We start from the raw sequence: 25493 nt of genomic DNA on the forward strand, positions 1-25493 counted from the left end.
GATCAAACTGCGCTGGGTAGGTCACGTCTCCAGAATGGAGGACCATCGCCTCCCCAAGATCGTGTTATATGGCGAGCTCTCCACTGGCCATCGTGTCAGAGGTGCACCAAAGAAGAGGTACAAGGACTGCCTAAAGAAATCTCTTGGTGCCTGCCACATTGACCACCGCCAGTGGGCTGATCTCGCCTCAAACCGTGCATCTTGGCGCCTCACAGTTCGGCGGGCAGTAACCTCCTTTGAAGAAGACCGCAGAGCCCACCTCACTGACAAAAGACAAAGGAGGAAAAACCCAACACCCAACCCCAACCAACCAATTTTCCCCTGCAACCGCTGCAACCGTGTCTGCCTGTCCCGCATCGGACTTGTCAGCCACAAACGAGCCTGCAGCTGTCGTGGACATTTACCCCTCCATAAATCTTCGTCTGCGAAGCCAAGCCAAAGGAGAAGAACAAGAAGCTGCAGAGGATGTTGCCTGCATTGGAAAATAACTCTTAGCAGAGTTAGGACTTTTCTCTCTGGAGCAAAGAAGAAGGATTTAATAAAGGTCTATAATATTCTGAGAGGCATAGATAAGGTAGACAGCCAGTGCCTTTTTCCCAGGGCAGGAATAGCAAACACCAGAGGGCATCTGTACAAAGTGAAGGGAGACAAGTTTAGGGGAGACCTTGGTGGTAAGTTTTTTGCACAGAGAGTTGAGGGTGGCTGGATTGCCTTGCCAGGCAGGGGTGATGGGGGAGACTGAAACATTGGGCACATTTAAGAGACTTTTAGACAGGCACATGGATGAAAGAAAAATGGAGTGTTGTGAAGTAAGAAGGGTTTAGATTTTTTTTTGGTGTGAATATTTTGGTCGGCACAACATTGATGGCCAAGGCCCTGTACTGTGCTGTAGTGTTCTATGTTTTATGCGTGAGCTTGAGTTAGAGGGCAGGGTAATCATCTCAATGGGGCCTCTGAGATGATCCAGGCTGCATTTTGAACTAATTAAATCTGCCTACTTAAGGAATAGTTTTATTCATTGTATGCTTAACATTGGATTTCTGCAGTAAAATTTCACAAATAGAGACGAGGGAAAGACTGGCTGAATGATTTTGTAAAGTGATTTCAAATGGTTCATAACTTCTAATACAAATTATTCTACAATGAGCTGATGTATACACAGCAGAGACTAGGAGTGCCACACACACATCAGCAGTGAGTCATGTCGCAAACATTGTAGGGGTGATGGCAATTAAAGTAGTAATTATTGCTTGAAACCAATATTACATATACCACAGCCGTACTTACAAGTATGACAAGCTAGCCCAGTAATTCCTTGACTGATATGGCTGTGAGATTGAGACAAGATTGGTTTGAAATACTTCTTTGTGCCACTAATTGCACTTGATATCCATCCTGATTTTGTTTTACAAAAAGTAATTTACAAAAATATATTTTTCTTGATTTTTCTTTCTGGTCAATCTCTGAATATGTACCCTTCTTCTGTGATAAATATGGACATAACAAAAATGTAGACGACTCAGATGCAGAAAAGAAAAACAAAATTGAAGGAAAGTAAAGCCCCGACGTAGGATCCTATCATGACACGCTAACTGTCTTTTTCCCTCTGTACGTGGCTGTTTGAACTGCTAAGTTCCTCCTGTAGTTTGTTTCTCGCTGCAGAAAAGTAATCTATTAATTCTGGATATTTTCGAAGGGCTTATGCAGGAACAAAAGTGTATGAGGTCTGTAAGGTGGACCAGAAGCCACAAGATTGATTAAGCCAGGGGCCCAGAAACAGGTGATCTTCCAAATACAGGGTCTGTTTATTTGCTGATTATCAAGATTATCTGATATTGTGGGATCCGTAAATTCTACAAGATCATGATTTAAATCGTATGAGTTGACCGTTACATGTGAAGGATTTTGCTGTATTTTTCGGATGTTCCTCAACTGGTTGTGAAATTTCAAAATGTAGTGGAAAAGGATGTTAAAGATATATATTTTATTCATCTCAATTCAAGGATTAATTTATTGATATTCTGACTATGTTCTGTAGGTATCAGGTGGATTTTGAATCAGTGCGCCCTCTGATTGTTTTTCCATTTGTTGGATTGTGGATACTTTCAAGATGTTCACGGTTCACCTATTTTATGGATATCCAAGGAAACTTTTTCTTTAAAATTGTTTGCATGGCTTCACTTTGGGAATGTCAAATTGCCATATGATTCATGATGTGAATTTGAATGTTGTGATTGCTTCTCAGCTCAGTGTGTAAACAGTTTGGCTTGAAACAACACTGGTCTGTTTGTCCAGGCCAGCTGAAGGATTGAGTTCTCCCACATTGTCTGTAAGGAGTTTGCATGCTCTCCCCATGTCTGCGCAGGTTTTCTCTTGGGGCTCCAGTTTCCTCCCATCCTTCAAAATGTACCAGGGGTTGGATGTTAATTAGGTGGCATGGGCTTGTGGGCTTAAATAACCTGTTACTGGGCTGCATGTCTAAATTTTAAAATTTAAAAGTATTTTTTGCTGTTGTGAAAGAGAGAAATTTGTATGATTGGTGAAACTGCAACAGTCCACCAAAAGCTAGCACTTGTGATACCTTGTAATAGTATTAAACATTACAAGGCACTTTATTGGAAAGTAATCAGACAAAAATTGTTAATAAGCTCAAAATTACAATTTTAGAGCACATACCCAAAAGCTTGAATTATTGATAGGTTTTAAAGAATGTCTGAGAGCGAAGCAAGAAAGTTTTCAAAAGTAATTTCAAATCTTTGGAATGGCTGAAGATGGAACTCAAGAGTGTGGTGACGGATGTGGAGAATTCAGAAAATTCCAGATTTGGAAGAACAGAGTTACAAAAGCACTGGGCTATGGTGTGATTTGAATACAGTAAAAATCCCCATTATCTGATACCTATGGGAATCGTGGATGCCAGAAATGCGAATTTTCCAGTTGCCTGAGACTCAATTTTCCAATGACTAATATGCCTGCATTAAGAATACGCTGTTTAAAACGCAAAAGACAGTGCAAAATGTTAAGTGATTTGAAAAAAAAAATCAATATTGTAATTTTTAATTATGTAAATTTCAACCTGACTTGCCTCACGCAAGTGGCGACAATGAAAGGATTGCACGCACATTGAGGAGCATTTCTAGTTCATTGGGGCAAACCTCCGCACGTCCAACAAAGTTTCAGCACTCTCCCACAGGATCCATCCACTCGGTCCTATTTATTTATTTGCCAGTTGATTGATTGAATTCCGGATAATGGGGATTTTTACTGAACAAGGATGAAGGTTTTAAAACTGAAGCATTGGTGGATGAGGAATTAGTACTTTCAAAATTCTGCCCTTTTACAGTGAGAATAACCTATGTTTTGCCTCAGTATATTAAATGCATTTAATTTTCTATCATCTCACTCAAATCGAATCTATCAGCGTAATAGGTAGACGCACGAGTTTTAGACGTACAGAATGGTAAAAGGGCCTTCCGGCCCATAAGTCCATTACTCAATTACCCAATTGACCTCACACCCCGGGTACGTTTTGAAGGGTGGAAGAAATCCAGAGCACAAGGAGGAAACTCATACAAAGAAGGGGAGAATGTCCAAAAACCTTACAGACAGCACCAGATTCGAACCCGGGATGCTGGCACTGTAATATCTTTGTGGTAACTGCTACGCTAATCACGTCACCCATTCAATGAGATCGTGGCTGATCTACTTCAGTGCCACTTTCATGTATTAGGCCCATAACTTACAATTCATTTAATATCTAAAAATCTATTGATCTTTGTCTTGAGCATACTCAATGACTGAGCCTCCACAGTTCCGTGGATTAAAGTATTCCAAAGATTCCTGACGTTCTGGGTGAAAAAATATCTTCTCATTATCTGTGTTTTTGATTGCTCCTGCATTTTGGGAATGTGACCCAAGACTACCCTGTCAAGATAAACATCAATCCCACATCCACTCTGTCAAGCCCTGTAAGAATTTTGTATGTTCAATGAAGTCAGTTCTCACACTTCTAAACTGAAAACATCATAGGCCTGTTTGCTCCACTTTCCATATTTGACAAATCCATGATCTCAGACATAATCAGTGAATTCGTACTGCGCTCCCTCTTCCACAAGGATAAGCTTCGTACAGTATTTCACATGTGGCCTTATCGTGGCCCTGTGCAACTAGAGCCAGGCTTCACTACAGTTGTACACAAATTATTTTGTAATAAATGCCATATTGATTGCCTGCTTACTTGGAAATTAACTTTCCAATGATTGCATATTGTACATAGGCAGGGATAATGTAAACAAGCTGTGCAATACAGAGAGGAAAACATTAAAGTGCACAGTTAAGAGTCCTTAAAGGAGTCCCTGATTGAGTTTGTTGTTGAGGAGTCTGATGGTGGAGGGGTAGCAGCTGTTCCTGAACCTAGTGGCACCGAGACCTCTTCCCTGATGGTAGCAGTGAGAACAGACCATGTGCTGGGTGATGTGCATCCTTGATGATTACTGTTGCTCTCTAATGGCAGTGTTCTCTGCAGAGGGTTTTGCCTGCGATGTCCTGAGTTGGGTCCACTATCTTTTGCAGGACTTTACGTTCAGTGGTATTGATATCCCCGTACCAGATCGTGATGCAGTGGTCAGCGCACATTCCACCACGCATCTGTGGAAATTTGCCAAGATTTCTGATGTCATACCAAGCCTCCGCAAGCTCCTGAGGAAGTAGAGATGATGATGTGCTTTCTTCATGATTCCATTAGTGTGCTGGGTCCAGCAAAGATCCTCTGAGATAGTGATCCCCCCAAGAACTTAAATGTGCTCACCCCAAAGATCACTGGATTAAACACCTCTGGTTTTTCCTTCGTGAACTCAACAATCAGCTCCTTGATTTTGGTGATATTGAGTGCAAGGTTGTTGTTCGTGCATTCAGCCAAGTTTTCAACCTCCCTCCTGTATGCTATGGTATTGTCAGCGAATTTGTAGATGGCGTTGTTGTCATACCGAGCCACACAAGCGTGTTTAGCGAGTAGAGCAGGGAGCTAAGATTGCAGCCCTGGTATTGATGGAGATGATAGAGGAGATGTTCTTACCAATCCTCACAGATTGTGGTCCAGAGGTGAAGAAATCCAGGATCCATTTACACAGAGGTGTATGGAGTCCCAGGTCTGGTAGTTTGCTGATCAATTTTGAGGGGATGATGGTGTTGAATGCCTTGGTGCTGAGGCAAGCCCAAACCCAACTGGTCTGGAGGTCCCTGTTGTCTCTCTCCCTTTTCAAATACATGTAATGATGCTACTATTCAATCTAGAAATGTGGAAGATGGCAATCATTATTTTAGTTACCACCACCTTCACAACTTAGCTCTTTAATTAATGGTTTTTCAGCTCTTTAATTATCCAAAGTTATGTTTTTGATCATTCAAATTTCTTTGAGCACTTCATTGACTGTAGATCTCTACTTCTGAGGACTTTTGTAATCTTTCATGAAGGCAGATACAAAATATTAATTCAACTCCCTTCACATTCTGTAGTCCCCAAAGTAATTTCTGCTCATTCCGTAAAATGCCCATATTATTTTAAAATAATTTATCCTTTTTATGTACAACTCTTTCAAAATGTTTCTTGTTAGCCAAACCTTGTCTTCTGTATACTGTTTCTTTATCGATGACTTGGTTCTGAAATGTTCCCATCCCTTTGGGTTTCTGCATTTTTTTTTTGCAGACACATTAATTTTAACTTCTCTTGCTATCCAAGGTGGAACGACTTATTTTTTCCTTAAATGGATATTAATTACTTGTAATCAATGTATTAATACTCTAAATGTAGCTTTTACTTGTGAACTGTCTACCTTTCAATGTGGCTTCCCAGTTTACTAGAACAAACTAATGCCTCTTTGTTTTTATTTAAGATATGATTTAAGAATAAACCACTATTAATCATGTTAATCTTTTGTATAAAATTTTATTGTAACATGATCTTTGTTTCTTAAAGGCTTCTTATTTACCAGCTCTTCAATTAATCTGTTCTCATTGTACAAAATTAGATCTCAAATAGCCTTTCTCATGACACAAAACTATATTTAAAATAGCCTTCTTTAGCATTCTGATGTGAAAAACCATAACTCCATGAATAATACTATTTTTCCTAATATCTTTCATGATTATTTTGTGATAATATAATAAAACTTTTTGATTTTTATTGTGCCCTGTATTTCAACCACAGTTTGGGGGCCTTTATACAAGTCTCATAATGATTTTTGCTCCTTATTGAGACTGATATTTCTTCCTTGTGAGCTAAGTTTCTTCCTTTCACCTCATTTCTGTTACATAATTGTACAATGCAAAATGGATATTTTTTTGTCTCACTGTTCTTCTAAAGAGATTCTTCTTTGGCTTGGCTTCGCGGACGAAGATTTATGGAGGGGGTAAATGTCCTCGTCAGCTGCAGGCTCGTTTGTGGCTGACAAGTTCGATGCGGGACAGGCAGACACGGTTGCAGCGGTTGCAGGGGAAAATTGGTTGGTTGGGGTTGGGTGTTGGGTTTTTCCTCCTTTGCCTTTTGTCAGTGAGGTGGGCTCTGCGGTCTTCTTCAAAGGAGGTTGCTGCCTGCCGAACTGTGAGGCGCCAAGATGCACGGTTGGAGGCGAGATCAGCCCACTGGCGGTGGTCAATGTGGCAGGCACCAAGAGATTTCTTTAGGCAGTCCTTGTACCTTTTCTTTGGTGCACCTCTGTCACGGTGGCCAGTGGAGAGCTCGCCATATAACACGATCTTGGGAATGCGATGGTCCTCCATTCTGGAGACATGACCCACCCAGCGCAGCTGGATCTTCAGCAGCGTGGACTCGATGCTGTCGACCTCTGCCATCTCGAGTACTTCGACGTTAGGGATAAAGTCGCTCCAATGAATGTTGAGGATGTAGCAGAGACAACGTAGCGTTCTAAAGAGATATATCACCCTTGATCGATATGCTTTTCTAGAAGCTGCGTAGCGTTCTAAAGAGATATATCACCCTTGATCGACATGCTTTTCTAGAAGTTGCAGCATTTGGTTCATTAACAATTTTTACACAGGTTTACTGCCCATCTATTTCTAATGATTAGCAAAACTAGATACTCAACCTGGAAGCTGCCTGGTTTTCCTCGGCACTTAATAATGCTGGAAGAAGGGGGATGACCAAGCAGAGCTGCAAGATGATCATTGAAACCATCAACCTAGTTCCTTTACTGTGGCACTGAGCTTCCAAGTTCAGCATCCCAATGAAGTACTACCAGTTATCCAGGTATCTCCACGATGAATGAATCAGCATTTGGAATAATGTCGAGATATTATTCTGCAGCTGATCATTTTCAGTGGACTGGTTGCTATAATTCATCACCTTTTTAATATATCTGAAGCTGCAAGATACATTTTTATTTTCAAAATGTCCTGTATTTCACAAAACCACTTGGAAAATAGTTTCGTTTATAATTTGAAGTTAATTGGAAAGTATGAAGTTATGGGTGCTCCTCATTGCCATGCACAGTAAAAACCTCTGGCATCTGGAACTCAATCAACTAGCAGCCTCAAGCAACCAGCCAAAAAAATTCAGGAATATAAATCTTAAAAATGAAAATAAATAAGAATAAAATAATAGGTAAAATATGTAACTTTAAATTTGTAAAAGTAACACAAACCTTTGGTGAAGATGGAAGCAAATATTCACCTAGCGGAGAGCCTTGGTCATGATTTGCTCATAGCAGCTGTGTGAATAAAATTATGTTGGAATAAAATGGCTTCGCCCAGGATGCTCACTGTTAGGGTGAATTTCTTAAAGTATTTCTTATCCCAGCTTCGTAAGAGTCACCCCGGTCAGGGCCTTTATCTATAAAATTGGGGATGGGGAGTAATTATAGTGTAATTGTTCGTCTTTCAGGCGAACTTGCCGGGGAGGAACCTGCAGATGCAGCGACAGTTTTCAAATAATGTGGCTGAAAATAAAGTAAAATGCTTCAAAATTTATATATTCATGCAAGTGAGGTTTGTTCAATGTAAGTACAATGTAGTATTTTTGTCTTTTAAACTTTATTCTTAATGCAGGTGTAATAGGCATTGTAAGAATGAGTGAGTCTCAAGCAACCAGAACATACACTTATCCAACATCTATCATTCCCCATAGGTGCTGGATACTGGGGGTTTTACTGTACATTCTGAAATTCAATTATTTAATGATCAGTGATCTTAATTACCGCAGGAAGTTGATATTCCAGTAAGGGAATGGATATATGCCATTTTAACAGGTTGGACTCATTTTCCCATTCCATGAAATTATTGCTATTTTGTGACCTTATTCCATTTGTTTTCCCCCATATCCCTTTAAAAATAACATGCCTAATGTGTGCTTATTAATTTTAGATTTTAAAAAAACTTATTGATTTAGCATCAATTACTATTTGCAAATTTCTATGACTCTTTGCATGTGGCAAAAATTTCTGGCTTCAGTGATGAAATTTTGAGATAATTCATATCTTGTTCTTGGACATCCCCACTAATGGAGGTACTTTCTTTCTTTCCTGTGAATTCCCCTTAATACAGTATTTGAAAACTTCATTAAAATCACTGTTTACTCACTAGATTATCTCAGTGTGAAAAAATCAAGGACACATTCCTAATTATTTTTATAAACTCAACTTATGCTTAAAATCTAACCACTAATAACTAGAGCTCAATTTTAATTTTGAATTTAGAGATACAGCATGGTAACAGGCCCTGACAACCCACAAGCTGAAATAGCAAAAAACAGAATTGTGTAAGTATGGTGTTGATACAAAGTTTCACTAACATGTATGATATACAGTGAAACCCCAATATAACATGATTGTTGGGGTCCATAAAATCTAATTGTGAAAAAAGCATGGTCGTGCTAAATCGGGGTTTCACTATATTTCACTGTTTAATTTGCATGCCTACATCATTTCCATTTCTCCTTTATTTGGAACATCCCAGTTATTCGGTATGCATTTTAAATCAATCCGGCAGTCTAATGTCTGCTGGGAGCCCGACGTCTGAGTACAATGACCGAATATCCGAATTCGCTTTAAATTGGGGTGCGTAAAATCGGTACAGTACTGTCATCAAGGCAGTACCTTCTATGGGTTGAATTAAACAGACATGGATTTGACATAGCAAATTGACCAAAATATTCAGAACTTTTTAGGACAAGATATGTAATGTTATGAGGAGATGGAGCTGATGCAGGGAAGTCCAACAAAATGCCAGAAGAACAAAGTGACATAAACAAGGCTGCATAAAAAGTAGAATGTGTTTATGAAAAATTTGCAGAAGTGCTTTGTTTACTTATAGCTGCAGAACTAACGTAATAATATCCCAACAATTTATCAAAAGTCAAACAGCTGAATGCAAATGAGGAGTTGATTGGGAGCTTAAAGATCCTCTCATCTGTACTTAAACTCTGGAGACCCCTCACTTAAATGTTCACATATACCTCCCTTCAAGGACAAGTAAACTGAAGATATCCTTTGAGCAAACTGGAGGGGCTCAGATGGTCAGGCAGTTGTGACACTTTTTCGAGACTAGGTTGGGAAGGGAAATTAAGCAGAAAAAAGGGATTGGGGAAGGGCTAGGAAGGTGCTGAGTTAATTAGAAACAAGATAAATAAAAGTGGGAGAGGTAGAGAAACAGGTAGGGGAAGAAACTACTTAGGGAGGATTCAGGGAACACTCTGTCTCCACCCTCCTCCCAATGGTCATAGTCCTTCTCTCAGGGTAGGGGAATCCAAAATTAGAGGGTTAAAATGAGGGCACAGATTAAAAAGGGACCCGAAGGGCACCTTTTTCACGCAGAAGGTGATGAGTATGTGGAACAAGCTGCCACAGGAAGTGGTAAAAGTGAGTACATTTGTAACATTTGAAAGGTATTTGGGCAGAAAATGTTTAAAGGGATTGTAATGTGCGTCAAAAGAACCAAAGATTTGTTCATCCAAACCAAGGCTTTTATTAACTAAAAGACTGGAGCATACCACAAGTATGTCGACCAGTCCAGAATGACCTGGTCTGGCTAGGAGCAATCCTTTAAGACCTGCCAGTAGGTGTGGCTACACTCTAAGCCAATCACAGTCATCCTACACTACCATCTGTACATATGTACATATACACATTGGTGATAGAATCTGTACTATCACAGGGATATGGGGTGAAAGCAGCAAATTGGACTAGTTTGGGCAGACAACATTGTCAGGATGGCCCTTTTCCATGCTGTAAAACTTTCATAACTGCTTGACTTTTCCTCTTTCACTCCCTCCCTTTTCTGATAGCTTGTTCTGTTCTGCATATCCTGTGCATAATCTCACAGTCAAACTGTGTTGTAAAATGGCTGTCTTGTAGTGCAGCTGCCAGGGAGCAACAAGTTTGTGAAGTCAGAAATACAAATACTGCATCTGCCATTCCGTTAGTCTTTAGAACTTGAAACAAGTAGGAAAAAAAAACACCAAACACTCAGAAGAAAGCAATTGGTAACTAACTTTTAGGATATTGATTATTATTTAATTAAGGGTGGTTGGCAGTCCTTGCAATTAAAAGCATGTTATTAAAAGAGGATATTACTTCAAAGTAGCAATGCTGATTGACATGTTAAGTACAGTAAAATTCCCATTATCCGGCATTCAATCAATTGGAAACTCAAACAAATAGAGGGAATTAATAAATAAGTACATTTCAAATAAATAAGACTGTGTGGGTGGACCCCATAAGGGAGCACTGAGGCTCTTTTAGACACTTTCAGATTTACCTTGCTGAATGGACATTACCCCTCAATCCTCGTGCATTTTTTCGCTGTTACCACTTGTGTGAAGATTAGTCGGTTTGTCAGCATGGAAAAGGTGTACTGACGGTCTGACCAGGACACTTGCGTGGAGATGAGTTGGGTTGCAACGAGGGCCAGCCCAGGATACCAGGATGAAGAGCCAGTCGATTCTGCTCGCAGCTGGGACAACTCTCCCAAAGTGTCTCCCTATTCCTGCCTAGTAAGAGTCTTTATTTTTTATTAGTATTAAATGTATTGGTAAGGCTTTATCTATAAACATGGAGACAGGGGGTTAACTTTGATGGCTACACGGTTAGCGTAGTGACTCGTGTAACACTGACAGCACCAGTGACCAGGGTTCGAATTTAAATTTTACTTGAATTTTAAATGCCTTGATTAAAGTGAACAATCAAATATTACACCACAGAAACAGTCCCTTTGGCCCTTCTAGTCTGTGCTGAACTATTTTTCTGCCTTGTCCCACTGATCTGCACCCAGTCCATAGCCCTCCAATCCCCTCCCATCCATGTACCTGTCCAAATATCGTATTTGATGGCATATAAGACCTACGCACATTAAGACCACCCCCCCCCAACCCCATTTCAGCGGGGAATGTTAAGAAATTTTTGTGTATTTGTGGGTAAGCATTTAGTGTTATTGAAATATGTAACTACAGTATAGCAGAACAAAAATTTGAACAAAACATGCAAGTACGAGTGGCATAGATGAAATAAAAGCTCGCATCTTTTCCCCAGGGCAATTCTAGATCCAGAGGACATGCAGTTGGTTTACAGTGCGAGGAGAGCTATAAGAGGGACTTGAGGGGCAACATTTTTACTCAAAGAGTGGCTGCTATCTGGAATGAACTATCAAAGGAATCATTTGAAGTGGGTGCCTTTCTGATATTCAAAATAATGGATAAAAAGTTTCTGATATCTTAAGCTGAAAGGACTGTTCTGTTCTAAAGGTTTAGAACGATATGGACCCAATAAAGGCAAAAGGGACTTGCCCAAAATGCCAATTTGGATTGATCTTCAGGGTTGTCTGGATGATCTATTTATTTTCATCATTGCTTTCTCTCTGCTGTCTATCAATTTACTCCTTTGATAACAGTTTTCAGTGCTGTTCTATATCTTACGTTTTTTAATTAAATCTGCACTTCCCATCCAATTTATGGTGTAGTTATACTAATTTCTTTGTTTTTTTCTGAATTCAGCGAGTCATATTCTTGTCAAATGGAATTGTTTGAAAACCTTTCACTGGTTGGTTTGAAAAAAAGAGTATATCCATCACATCAGAGGCAGCTGAGATTCACTGGGAAATGTTATACCAGTTTTGCACATTGGGGATAAGAGGCATGTGGAGTTAACTGAAGCCCTTGATCCCAAGTTGTTTGGTTACCAGTTGTGAGCAGTGTGTTTCTATCAGCTTGCAGGCCTGCTGAAGGAATCTTGGGGCACTGGTGAAGTACAAATGAATGGGGAAGCAATCTCTAGTCCCATTTCCACTGGCATCCCAGTTAATTGACTATGCAGTGTCCCAGGATAGGAAGCCCTTTGCGCCATTTCCACTGGTCCACCCTTAACTGGGACACTAATTGCTTTTCCACTGAACACAACTTATCCTCGGGGATTGGAATGTTCTACCTTCAACTGGAAACGGGTGACTTTCTGCTGTACCTTTGCCACTAGTTTTATCAGCAGGCTGGCATCAGCAAATGCCAGGGATATGAGAAGGGGTAGAGGCAGTTAAACCCGGCATGAAATGAGGTAATTTGACGCTGGCATTTGGGCGTGTTCCTTTTCCACTGAATGCTATCCCACTAAATTCCCAGTTAATTCCTGGGACAGGGTGCTAGTAGAAAAGGGGCTATAGTTGGGGTCTTAGATGTAGTGACAGTATTAAGAAAAAAAATTCTTCTCCCTACCCTTACAAATCTTTCAAAATATGAGTTGGATTGTATTGTCAGGGCTGAGTAGGCTGATTAATTTACATCTTTAGCAACACTCTCCCTTTCCTTGATCTCTCTTCTCCATTTCAGGAGACAAACTCTCTACAAACATCTACAAACACACCAACTCCCACAGCTACCTCGACTACACCTCTTCACATCCGTTCCCTATGAGGATTCTATTCCATTCAATTCCTCCATCAATGTTGCATCTACTCCCAGGACAAGGTCGTCCATACAAGATCATTGGAGATGTCCTTCGAACAACGTGGCTTCCCCTCTACCATGATCAACTCTGCTCTCACCGGCATGTCCTCCATTACCCGCACATCTGCCCTGCCCACATGGGCAACAAGGACAGGGTTTCCTTATCCTCACCTACCACCCCACCAGCCTCTGCATCCAACATATCATCTGCCATTTTTGCCACCTACTACGTGATCCCATCACCAGACACATGTTCCTCTCTCCTCCTCTCTCTGCCCTCCACAGGGCTCGCTCCTTCCGTGACTCCCTCATCCACTCCTCCCTCCCCAGCAATCGCCCCCTTGGCATGTTCCTCTGTGACCACAGGAGATGCTCTACTTGTGCCCACACCTTCCTCACCACCATTCTGGGTCCCAAACTGTCCTTCTGAGTGAAGTAACACTTCATTGTGAATCTCCAGGGGTCATTACTGTATCTGGTGCTCCTGTAATAAACTGGGAAATCACTTTGTTGAGCACTTTGCCTCTGTCCACCCAATAGCGTGGATCTCCCAATGGCCACCCATTTTAGTTTCTTGCCCCATTCCCTTGCTGACATGTCTGTCCATGGTCTCATGCACTGCCAAAATGAGACCACCTGCAAATTGAAGGAACAACACCTCATCTTTAATCTGGGCACACTCAACCTGGATGGTATTAACATCGACTTCTCTGATTTCTATTAGAAACCCCCACCCTTTCTTCTTGCTGCTCGCACACGCGCTTTCTCTGTCTGTCTCGCTCTCTCCCCTTTCCCCCCTGCCTCCTTTCAGTGAACACCTCTTGTCTGTTGGTCTGGATTCTTCCCCCTCCCATTCTTCCCCCTTTCTTTCCCCAGCTTTTAATTCAGATGCCTGTTTTTTTTTTATATAATCATACCTGGAGGAAGAGCTCAGACACAAAATGTTGATAACACTGGAAAACAATTTTTTTCAAAAAGTTTGTTTCCTGAAAAAAAATTGAGATTATGATAGATAACTTCAAGCTGAATACAAAGATAATTTCCCATTTGCTGTATGAAGTAGTAAGTTGGAGAAACATTAAATTAACTTTTATTGAATTTAGCATGTTTAATTGCATTATGATGCTATATTGAGGTGTTTGGGAGATAAATTGGGAAAGGTTTGTTAGAGCAGGTCACACACAAACACTTTAAACACAGAATTTTTGCAGGAGCTTTTGCAAGTGTTCAGACTCATGATGGACCATTATTTGCAAAAGGGCAACAAATGTAACAACATGCAGTGGCAGCTTTGTTCTGAAAAACAGAATTGACTGTCTGGAAGGTCATGTGATCTTTGCAGGCAGAGAGGAGAAAAAACAGGCTTTGCTCTCAGAGTTGGAGGGAGTGAGGGAGAGAAAGAGAGGAGAGACGCAGACATCAGTTCTAGAGGGACAAGCTGGCAAGCTTTGGAAGACGGCCTGGCCAAAGATGAGGACTGGCTGTCTGGTGTTTCCCTTGGAATAGGAGAAACAGAAAGGAAATCTGTGGTGACCTGAAAGAAAGAGGTTATCATTTGGAGAACCCTGAAGTGGGCAAGTTTCGTCAGCAAGATACTGGAGTGGCTGATTAAAAAGGAATCAGTTGTGGATGTCCTGGAACAAGAAAACTCTCTCTCTGAGAACCAACAAGAACCCTCCTAAGTGGTAACCATCTACCTGCTAAACCCCAAAGCCTGGTGAACTTTATTAATGTTAACTTCTGTGTTCAGTACAAGAATTGCCTGCAACCAGTGAGATTGGACTGTAAACCAAAGAACTTTGCTGAACTTACACACGTGCGCTTAGAATTAGAGGGGGTTAAGAGAGTCAATAGAGAAAAGTTAAAGTTAAATTCTGTTTTCATGTTCAAAGATCATTAAAAGCAACTTTTGTTTTAAGTAACCCTTTGTTGTGGTGCATATCTATTGCTGCTGGGTTTTTGGGTCCTCGTAACAATGCTTACACATTGAATTGGTTCAAATGACCTAAAAATGTTTTGCCGCTGATTTTAATTTGTATCTCAGCATCTAATTCCTCTCATGTCACTGTCCAGAACTGATAGATTTCAGTTGCTCTGATACTGCTTTTCCATGATCTCAATGTCCTGGTGAAACCTTTCACCATGTTCGTCACTGACCGCACTAAGATCAGTGGGGAAGAAGTCCAAGTGTGAATGCAGAAAATGAAGTTTCAATGACATGCTGCACTTCATAGTTTTGTCTGCTTGAAGTAGACTTAAAATATCACAGGAAATCACAATAATAGGTTACCATAAATATTCGTGTACAATGCGTTCCATGTATAATGCGACCCCCCCCCCCCATTTTTGAGGGGAAAAAGGGGGAAAAATTTTACCCCGTGTATAATACGACCCCATCCCCTCACCCGCCTGAGTCGCGCTGCCATCTCTCACGACCCTTCGCTCTCCTTGTTTCTAGAATTCCTTAAGCTGTGCAACTACCTGACATATCAGCACTTCTCAAATTCTGCTCCTTTGCATATTTAATTACCCCAACATCAGGAGCCAAGCAGCCAAGATCTTAAGCTCCAAAAATTCCTCCATAAACTCCTCCATCTCTTTTACTTTTTTTTCCCCCTTCCTTTGAGATGCTCCTTAACTGACCTGCCCGGCCGCCCGAGTCGCGCTGCAGCTCGTCCATCCAAGTTACGCTGCCATCTACCGCTCGGCTGCCCGAGTCGCGCTGCTGCTCGTCCACCCGGCCGCTTGAGTTGTGCTGCTGCTTGCCTGCCTGAGGCGCGCTGCCGTCTACCGCTCACCCGCTCGCCTGCAGAATTTTTTTTTTAATTTAAAAAAATTATTTTGAGAGGAAAAAGGGGGGAACATTTTTTGGATTACACTCGAATATTTCTGGTATATCTAAAAAATTGTACATGATAGGAAAATTTAAAAAATTTTTCATGATCAAAATCCATAATTTACAGTTAAGGAAGCAAAATCTTCATTGTCCAGTGTAATATAGCTTTACCTCCTATGCACAGTGCGAGACTTGTCGAGTTCCTCCAGCATTTCTGTGTTTTGACTACAATCACAGCATCTGCAGATTTTCATGTTTCACTCTGATTAATACCTGGTACTAATGAGGATTCCTAAACAGTATTGAAATGTTCAGTTCTTCGCAAGCCCTCAGTGTATCAGGATAGACAGCTGTCTGAAGCAACCTTAGCCATTCATAAAAGTCCTGATGAAAATGGCAGTAGCTATAACCGAGAGAGGGGGTTGGAATATTAAGTAGTGCACTAGTATTTTTGACGTTCTTCTGTCCTATTCCTGGAGGTGGGGCAGTGGATGAACTGAATGGTTATTAGCTTGTGTTGTGCAAAGCAATGGGCTACAGCCGTTTTCTGAAATACCATTTATATCTTAAAAATACCTTCTTATAAGGGACTGTAAACAATGGTTTAAACATTTCCTTTCTTCACAAACCAATGTCCCAGATTTGAGAGTTTTATTTGTGCATTTTTGTTACCCAGCCCATGACTGTTGTGTATCAGACCACACCAAAGCCAGGGTTAATAAGTACAATTGCCTCAGAATACAAATGCCAGGGGACAATTTTGAGGAAATGAGAAAGGAACTAGAAAGTGCGGATTGGGATAAATTGTTTTCTGGCAAGGATGTGTGAGGTCAGTGGAAGACCTTCAAAGGTGAAATTTTGAGAGTACAGATTTTGTTCGTTCCTGTCAGGATTAAAGGCAAAGTTAACATGCATTGGGAAGCAATCTTGGTTTTCAAGGGATATTGGGAATCTGGTTTGGAAGAAGAGAGAGGTGTAGAAACAACATGGAGAAAATGAGGTATTTAAGTTTTTTCTCGCAATTTTTATACCCCTCAAAATATAAATCAGGAAAGCTAAAGGAAGACATGAGGTTGCTTTGGCACACAATGTGAAGTAAAATCCTAAGGGTTTCTATAGGTATATTTAGAGAAAGTAACGGACAAAAATTGGTCCTTTGAAGATCAGAATGGTAAGCTTTGTTTGGAGCCAGAAGAAATGGGGGAGATGTTTAGAAAAAAATTATATATCAGTATTTACTCAGGAAACTGGCACAGAGTCTATGGAAGTAAGGAAAACAAGCAACAAGGTCATGGACCCAGTACAGATTAAAGAGTAGGAGGTGCTTGATGTCTTAAATAAATAAGGGTGGCTTAATTCCCAGGGCCTGACAAAATATTTCCTCGGACCTTGATGGAGGCTAGTGTAGAAATTGCAAGGGTTCTGGCAGAAATATTTTAAAAAGTCCTAAGCCATGGGTGTGGTGCTGGAGAATTAGAGTGGCTCATGCTCCATTGTTTAAAAATGGCTCCAAAAGAAGCCCAAGAAATTATAGGGGGGTGAACCTGATGTCAGTAGTAGGTAAATTATTGGAAAGCGTTCTAATCGGATATACAAGTATTCAGATAGCCAGGGACTGATTAGGGGATAGTCAACCTGGCTTTGTGCGTGGTAGGTCATGTTTAACCAATTGTAGAGTTTTTCAAGAAAGTTACCAGAAAAGTTGATGAAGGAAAGGCTGTGGATGTACATGTACTTTAGTAAGGTCTTTGACAAGTTTCCACATGGGAGGTTAGTTGGAATGGTTCAAACACTCAGTATTCATGGTGAGATAGTAAACTGGATTCAACATTGGCTCTATGGGAGAAGCCAGAGAGTGGCAGTGGATGGTTGCTTCTCAGAATGTAGGCCTGTGACTAGTGGTGTGTCTCAGGGATCGGTGCTGGGTCCATTGTTGCTTGTCATCCATGATCTAGATCAGATGTAGGCAACCTTTTTTTAAAACTCACATTCCACCTTAAGTATTCCCTCTGCCATAAGTGCTCTATGATTGGTAAGGGATTGCTAAAGGTGGGATGTGAGTGGAAAGAAAAAGTTTGAAAACCAATTTAAATTAAGCAGGTCAACTAGGCAGAGATGTCCACTATCTCCCTCGCTGTTTGCTTTAGCAATAGAACCATTGGCCATCTCGAGTACTCGAGATGGCAGAGGTCGACAGCATCGAGTCTACGCTGCTGAAGATCCAGCTGCGCTGGATGGGTCACGTCTCCAGAATGGAGGACCATCGCCTTCCCAAGATCGTGTTATATGGCGAGCTCTCCACTGGCCACCGTGACAGAGGTGCACCAAAGAAAAGGTACAAGGACTGCCTAAAGAAATCTCTTGGTGCCTGCCACATTGACCACCGCCAGTGGGCTGATATCGCCTCAAACCGTGCATCTTGGCGCCTCACAGTTTGGCGGGCAGCAACCTCCTTTGAAGAAGACTGCAGAGCCTACCTCACTGACAAAAGGCAAAGGAGGAAAAACCCAACACCCAACCCCAACCCACCAATTTTCCCCTGCAACCGCTGCAATCGTGTCTGCCTGTCCCGCATCGGACTTGTCAGCCACAAACGAGCCTGCAGCTGACGTGGACTTTTTACCCCCTCCATAAATCTTCGTCTGCGAAGCCAAGCCAAAGAAAGAAAAAAGAACCATTGGCAGAACTGATAAGAACAGAAAATAAAATAAAAAGGATAAAAATAAAAGAGAAGGAATAGAAAATCAGTCTATTTGCAGATGACATCATAGTATACCTAACAGTACCAGAGGTATCAGTAAAAGAATTACATAAGGAATTGAAGGAATATGGAGAAATATCGGGGTACAAGATCAAAGTTGCCAGGCTAATATTTTATGTGTTTTTTCTCCCAGTTCATAATACTTTTGCTTTGTTTTCATTATGTTCTTCTCCACCTTGTATGCTTGTAATGTTTTATATTAAATTTTTTTGTCCGCCAGTTCTCTCCTTTTTGTTATATCATCCCTTTTTACTAATTCCTTTTCTGTACTTACTATATCCCTTTCCAACTGCTCTATTTCCCAATTGTAATCTTTTTTCATCTTAGTCACATAACTTATTATCTGCCCTCTAACGAAGGCTTTCATTGTGTCCCATAATATAAATTTGTCTTTCACTGATCCTGTGTTTAGTTCAAAATATGTTTTAATTTGGCATTCAATAAATTCCCTAAATTCCTGTTTTTTAAGTAGCATGGAGTCTAACCTCCATCTATATGTTCTTGGTGGGATGTCCTCCAGTTCTATTGCTAATAATAGAGATAGACAATGAGATAGACAACAGACTCGCCAAGGCAAATAGCGCCTTTGGAAGACTACACAAAAGAGTCTGGAAAAACAACCAACTGAAAAACCTCACAAAGATAAGCGTATACAGAGCCGTTGTCATACCCACACTCCTGTTCGGCTCCGAATCATGGGTCCTCTACCGGCACCACCTACGGCTCCTAGAACGCTTCCACCAGCGTTGTCTCCGCTCCATCCTCAACATCCATTGGAGCGCTTACATCCCTAACGTCGAAGTACTCGAGATGGCAGAGGTCGACAGCATCGAGTCCACGCTGCTGAAGATCCAGCTGCGCTGGATGGGTCACGTCTCCAGAATGGAGGACCATCGCCTTACCAAGATCGTGTTATATGGCGAGCTCTCCACTGGCCACCGTGACAGAGGTGCACCAAAGAAAAGGTACAAGGACTGCCTAAAGAAATCTCTTGGTGCCTGCCACATTGACCACCGCCAGTGGGCTGATAACGCCTCAAACCGTGCATCTTGGCGCCTCACAGTTTGGCGGGCAGCAACCTCCTTTGAAGAAGACCGCAGAGCCCACCTCACTGACAAAAGGCAAAGGAGGAAAAACCCAACACCCAACCCCAACCAACCAATTTTCCCCTGCAACCGCTGCAATCGTGTCTGCCTGTCCCGCATCGGACTTGTCAGCCACAAACGAGCCTGCAGCTGACGTGGACTTTTTACCCCCTCCATAAATCTTCGTCCGCGAAGCCAAGCCAAAGAATAGGGGTGAATGATCTGATAGTAGTCTAGCTTTGTATTCAGTTTTTCTAACTCTCCCTTGAATATGGGATGACAACAAAAACATATCAATCCTTGAGTAAGTTTTGTGCCTACTCGAATAACATGAAAATTCCTTCTCTTTTGGGTGTTGCCTCCTCCATATATCCATAAGTTTCATTTCCTGCATTGATTTAACCACAAATTCGGCTACTTTATTCTTTTTACTTGTCTTTTGTCCAGTTTTATCTAACATCAGGTCCAAATTAAGGTTAAAATCCCCTCCTATCAATATACTTCCTTGTGTGTCTGCAGTCCTCAAAACAATATCCTGCATAAACTTTTGGTCCTCCTCGTTAGGTGCGTATATATTGAGCAAATTCCAAAATTCTGAGTATATCTGACGCTTTATCTTTGCATACCTCCCTGCCGGATCTATTATTTCCTCCTTTATTTTGATTGGTACATTTTTGTTAACTAGTATGGCTACAGCTCTTGCTTTTGAATTATAGGATGCTGCTGTTACGTGGCCTACCCAGTCTCTCTTTAGTTTGTTAAGTTCTGCTTCAGTTAGATGCATTTTCTGCTCAAATGCTTTATCTATTTTTTCCTTCTTCAATAAATTTTGTAGCCTCTTCCTTTTAATTTGGTTATGTATTCCATTAATGTTTATAGTCATATAGTTCAACATGGCCATCTTATATCTGGCATACATCTCTTTTCCACTTCTTTGCCACCTCCATCCTCCTTTTCCCCATTTTCATCTCTTAATTTTCTCTCATTACACTTAATATAAGACAACACATTTAAGACAAAGTACCTCCGCAGTTCCCACATCCACTAATACCTTAACCCCAAAAGTTCCCCCCTTCTCTGAGTTGCCCCATACCCCTTGCCGAGCAACCACAACTCCCCTTTTCATTTGGGTTGCGATCTTATTTAGAGCATCAACTGATTTTGCAGCGACGATTATTCCCCCTCCACCCAGCCCTCTCCAGAAAACACTTCTTTTAACACGTATAACAAAGTTCTCTCTCTTCTTTTTTTTCCCCCTTACTCCCTTCCTTCCCTTTTCCCTCTTTAGTTCTTTACATATACATTGTTTTTACATCTTTATATATAGTTTATCGCCATTCTTCATTCTTGTTACATCTCTTCATCTCTTCTCCTGTCCTGCAAATGTTCTGCAAATTCTTGCGCTTTCTCTGGATCCGAGAACAGTCTGTTTTGCTCCCCGGGTATAAATATTTTAAGCACGGCTGGATATCTTAATATGAATTTGTAACCTTTTTTCCATAAAGTAGATTTTGCTGTATTAAATTCCTTCCTCCTCTTTAAGTGTTCAAAACTTATGTCTGGGTAAAAAAAATATTTTTTTACCCTTGTATTCCAATGGTTTATTATCTTCTCTAATTTTATTCCTTGCCCGTTCCAGTATATTTTCTCTTGTCGTATATCTCAAAAATGTTACTAAGGTGGATCTTGGTTTTTGATGTGTCTGTGATTTTGGAGCTAATGCTCTGTGTGCCCTTTCTATTTCCATTTCTTCCTGCATTTCTGTCATTCCCAGGACCTTCGGGATCCATCCTTTTATAAATTCCTTCATGTCTGGGCCTTCTTCACCCTCCTTCAAGCCCACTATTTTTATGTTGTTTTGCCTACTATAATTTTCCAACATATCAATTTTCTGAGATAACAACTCTTGTGTCTCTTTAATTTTTTTGTCACTTTCTTCCAATTTTTCTCTTAAGTCATTCACTTCCATTTCTACAGCCGTTTCCCGCTTTTCCACATTCTCTACACTTTTCCCTATTTCTGTCATTACCAGTTCTAACCTTTACATTTTATCTTCTGTTCTTTTCATTTTTCTTTTAGTTGTACTAAATTCTAATGACAACCATTCTTTTAATACTCTCATTTGTTCTTCAAAAAAGACTTTATCTATATTCTGTTCATCAGTTTTACCTTTTATTTCTCTTTGTCCATCAGTTTTACCTTCTACTTCTCTGTGAAGATCTTGGTCTTCTGTGTCGATCTGTATTTGTGTCTTCTTCTTCTCTTCTTTGTGTCTGTATCTCTTCTGGTTTTCCTGTTGAGCTTCTTGTATCTCTTTGTCGGGCCTCTTCTTGCTGGGCCTCTTGTTGCTGTTCCTCCCCTCTTGGGCTGCCCGTCTGTTGTGCTTCTTGACTTTGGTCTTCTTGTCGATCTTCCCTCTGTCTTCCACGTCTTTTTCATCGCACCCACTTCTGCTGTCTTCCTTATCCTCCAGATGAGAGCCCTGGTGTCGGTTGTCTCTCAGCTGCTTGGTTTGTGATAGCTTGCTCCTCTGCTGAGCCCCCCTCCCACCAGTGTCCTCTTTCTCCTTTGATTGCTCACTTTTGTTTGGCTCCAAGAGCCATTTTTGTAGTGCACCAGTTGGTAGGTCGCGACCCTGCGGGGAAGGTACTGACCTCGAGGGTCAAGGGCTCCTCGTCAACACTGCATCCTGCTCCTTCCTGCAGGTAAGGCCTTCTTCCTTCTTCTCTGGTGACTTTTTTACTTTTTTTCCAGCTGTTCTTACTTTCTCCTTCTTGGAAGCCATCTTCTTTCTCTTCTCTGTATCTTTTTCTTATATATTTCTTGTACTTTATTTCTGTTATGCTTTGCTTTTTCCTGACTTTTTTTTTCTATTTTCCTGGAGAGGGCTGATTTTCCCAACTGGCCACTGCTCCATCACATGACTCCTCCTGAGCGTAGAAGAACTAGGGGAGATTTGATGGAGGTATTTAAAATTATGAGAGGTGTGCACAGATTAAGTATAGATAGGCTTTTTTCTCTGAATGTAGGTGTAGAGCTCGTCGAAAGAACCAAAGACTTGTTGATCCAAACCAAGGCTTTTATTAGCAAAAGACTGGAGCTCTTCACAGGTAGCCGACCAGTCCGGAATGATCCAACCTGGCTAGGGACACAACCCTTTAAGGCCCAGACAGTAGGCATGTCTAAGCTCTCAGCCAATCGCTGTAAGCACAATCATTACATACTCTAGATACTGTAACTATATACATTGGTGATAGGTCTGTACTATCACATTCACCCCTTCTTGGAGAACTGATCCTGGGGTGGAAGGGCTGAAGAGGGAGAAGGGAAGGAAAAAAAAAACAAGGGAGAGAATGAATGGAAGGGGTAGGTTAAGGACTGTAGCGGTCAGGGGGTCTGACCATCTGGCGTGACTGCCGTGGTGCCGGGATTGGGGTCGCTGGAGTGGTGTTGCCAGCGGGCTCGTTGGGTGCGACTGCTCCTTCGCTCAATTCCCCAGCTGTGTTGTCGGCAGGGTGGCCCGGGTCGTTGGGGTGCTGTTGGTCCTTCTGTTCTGGCACGGGGCTTGGGGAATAAAGAGTTGGGGAAGGTTGGGTCGGGGGGGTTGCTGGGCCTACCGCGTCCTGAGCTAGGTCCCGCACCGAAACAGTGTCCTCCCGCCCGTCTGGGAACTCAACGTAGGCGTAATGTGGGTTCGCGTGGAGTAGAGTCACTCGGTCGACCAAGGGGTCGTTCTTTGAGTGCCGGACGTGGCGTTGCAAAAGGACGGGGCCAGGGACGGTTAGCCATGCCAGTGGTTCCTGATTCGGATTTCCTCGGGAAAAGGAACATCCTTTCGTGGGGCGTGGCATTTGTTGCGGTACATAGGAGGGAGCGTATGGAGTGTAAGGCACTAGTGAGAACCTCCTGCCAGTGAGAGGTGGGGAGACCTTTAGACCGGAGAGCCAGTGTAACCGCTCCAGATGGTGGCATTCTCCCTCTCGACCTGGCCGTTACCGCGTGGGTTATAGCTGGTGGTCCTGCTTGAAGCGGTACCACACTCCAGAAGGTACTGTTGCAGCTCTGCACTCATGTATGAGGACCCTCTATCACTGTGGATGGAATTGGGGTACCCGAAAATGACGAAGATACTGTGAAGGGCCTGTATCACTGAAGTGGCGGTGGTGTCTGGGCAGGGCACAGCGAACGGGAAGCCGGAGTACTCGTCGATGGCCGTAAGGATGTAATTATTATGGTTGGTCGACGGTAGGGGCCCCTTAAAATCTACGCTAAGACGCTTGAAGGGGCGGGTGGCTTTGATAATGTGGGAGTTCCCTGGATGGAAGAAGTGGAGCTTGCATTCAGCGCACACCGAACAGGCTTGGGTAATGGAGCGAATCTCCTCGACTGTGTAGGGTAGGTTGCGCGCCTTCACAAAGTGGGCAAACCTATTGACCCCTGGATGACAGAGCGTCTCATGGAGTTTCTGTAGTCTGTCCATCTGTACGCTGGCGCACGTCCCCCTGGAGAGCGTGTCAGACGGGTCGTTGAGCTTACCAGGCTGGTACAGGATGTCATAGTTAAAGGTGGAGAGTTCAATTCTCCATCTGGCGATTTTGTCGTTTTTTATCTTACCTCGCTGGGTGTTGCTGAACATGAAGGAGACCGCGCGTTGATCAGTCAACAGTGTAAAGCGCCTCCCAGCGAGGTAATGTCTCCAACGACGCACCGCTTCAACTATGGCTTGGGCCTCCTTCTCGACCGAGGTGTGTCTACTCTCTGGACCCTGGAGGGTTCTGGAGAAGAAGGCTACAGGCCGACCGGCCTGGTTCGAGGTGGCTGCCAGGGCGAAGTCGGATGCATCGCTCTCGACTTGAAACGGGACAGACTCATTGATCGCGTGCAGTGTTGCAGCAGCGATGTCGGATTTGATTCGATCGAAAGCCGCTCTGGCTTCAGTTCAGAGGGGAAAGGAGGTGGTCTTGATAAGAGGACGTGCTTTGTCGGCATAGTGTGGAACCCATTGGGCGTAATATGAGAAAAAGCCCAGGCAGCGTTTGAGCGCTTTCTGGGTATGGTGGGGGGGTAAGTCCATTAGGGGAAGCATGCGGTCAGGATCTGGCATCACTACCCCGTTCTACATCATGCAACCAAGAATCGCGAGTCGTGTGGTCCGGAAGACACACTTGTCAAGATTGTAGGTCAGGTTCAGCCGACCGACAGTTTGAAGAAATTTGTCTAGGTTGGCGTCGTGGTCCTGCGTGTCGTGGCCGCAGATGGTGACATTGTCCAGATACGGGAAGGTAGAGGTTAGCCCGTTCTGGTCCACCATCCGGTCCATCTCCCGCTGGAAGACCGCCACATCATTCGTGACCCCGAATGGTACCCTGAGAAATTGATACAGCCGCCCATTCGCTTCGAAGGCCGTGAATGGTCGGTCCTCACAGCGGATCGGGAGCTGGTGGTAGGTCAAACGTAGGTCAATGGTGGAGAATATGCGGTATTGGGCGATCTGGTTCACCACATCCGTGATGCGTGGCAGGGGGTACGCATCCAGGAGCGTGAAGCGGTTAATGTCTGGCTATAGTCGACCACCATCCGTAGCTTTTCCCCGTTCTTGACAACCACCACCTGGGCTCTCCAGGGACTTGAACTGGGTTCGATGATGCCCTCATCCAGCAATCTATGCACCTCACTCCTAATGAATTGCCTGTTTTCGTAACTATATTGCCGACTTTTAGTGGCCACAGGCTTCCAGCCAGGGGTGAGGTTTGCGAAGAGTGCTGGTGGGGCAATCCAGAGTGTGGAAAGGCCGCAGGAGTGGCCCCGGGGCACGGGGGCGGGTTGCTAGGGTGCTTCAGGGGTGGGGCGATGGCAGACCGAGAGGGGGGC

General features: G+C 42.6%; 1 long non-coding RNA gene across 4 annotated transcripts in view; it reads left to right on the top strand.

Annotated features, from left to right (window-relative positions):
- LOC138764218 (uncharacterized) overlaps positions 1-25493 on the top strand; it is a 64513-nt gene that overhangs the window by 2774 nt on the left and 36246 nt on the right. For 3 of the 4 annotated variants that reach the window (XR_011358078.1, XR_011358077.1, XR_011358076.1), the window contains exons 2-3: positions 8709-8770; positions 11538-11669. This is a non-coding gene — a long non-coding RNA (uncharacterized lncRNA). Of the gene's footprint in view, positions 1-8708; positions 8771-11537; positions 11820-25493 lie in introns of those variants that run through there. The other variant, XR_011358075.1, reaches the window with a different exon arrangement.

Source organism: Narcine bancroftii, chromosome 5, assembly GCF_036971445.1.
Source record: "Narcine bancroftii isolate sNarBan1 chromosome 5, sNarBan1.hap1, whole genome shotgun sequence".
Classification (NCBI taxonomy): Eukaryota; Metazoa; Chordata; class Chondrichthyes; order Torpediniformes; family Narcinidae; genus Narcine; species Narcine bancroftii.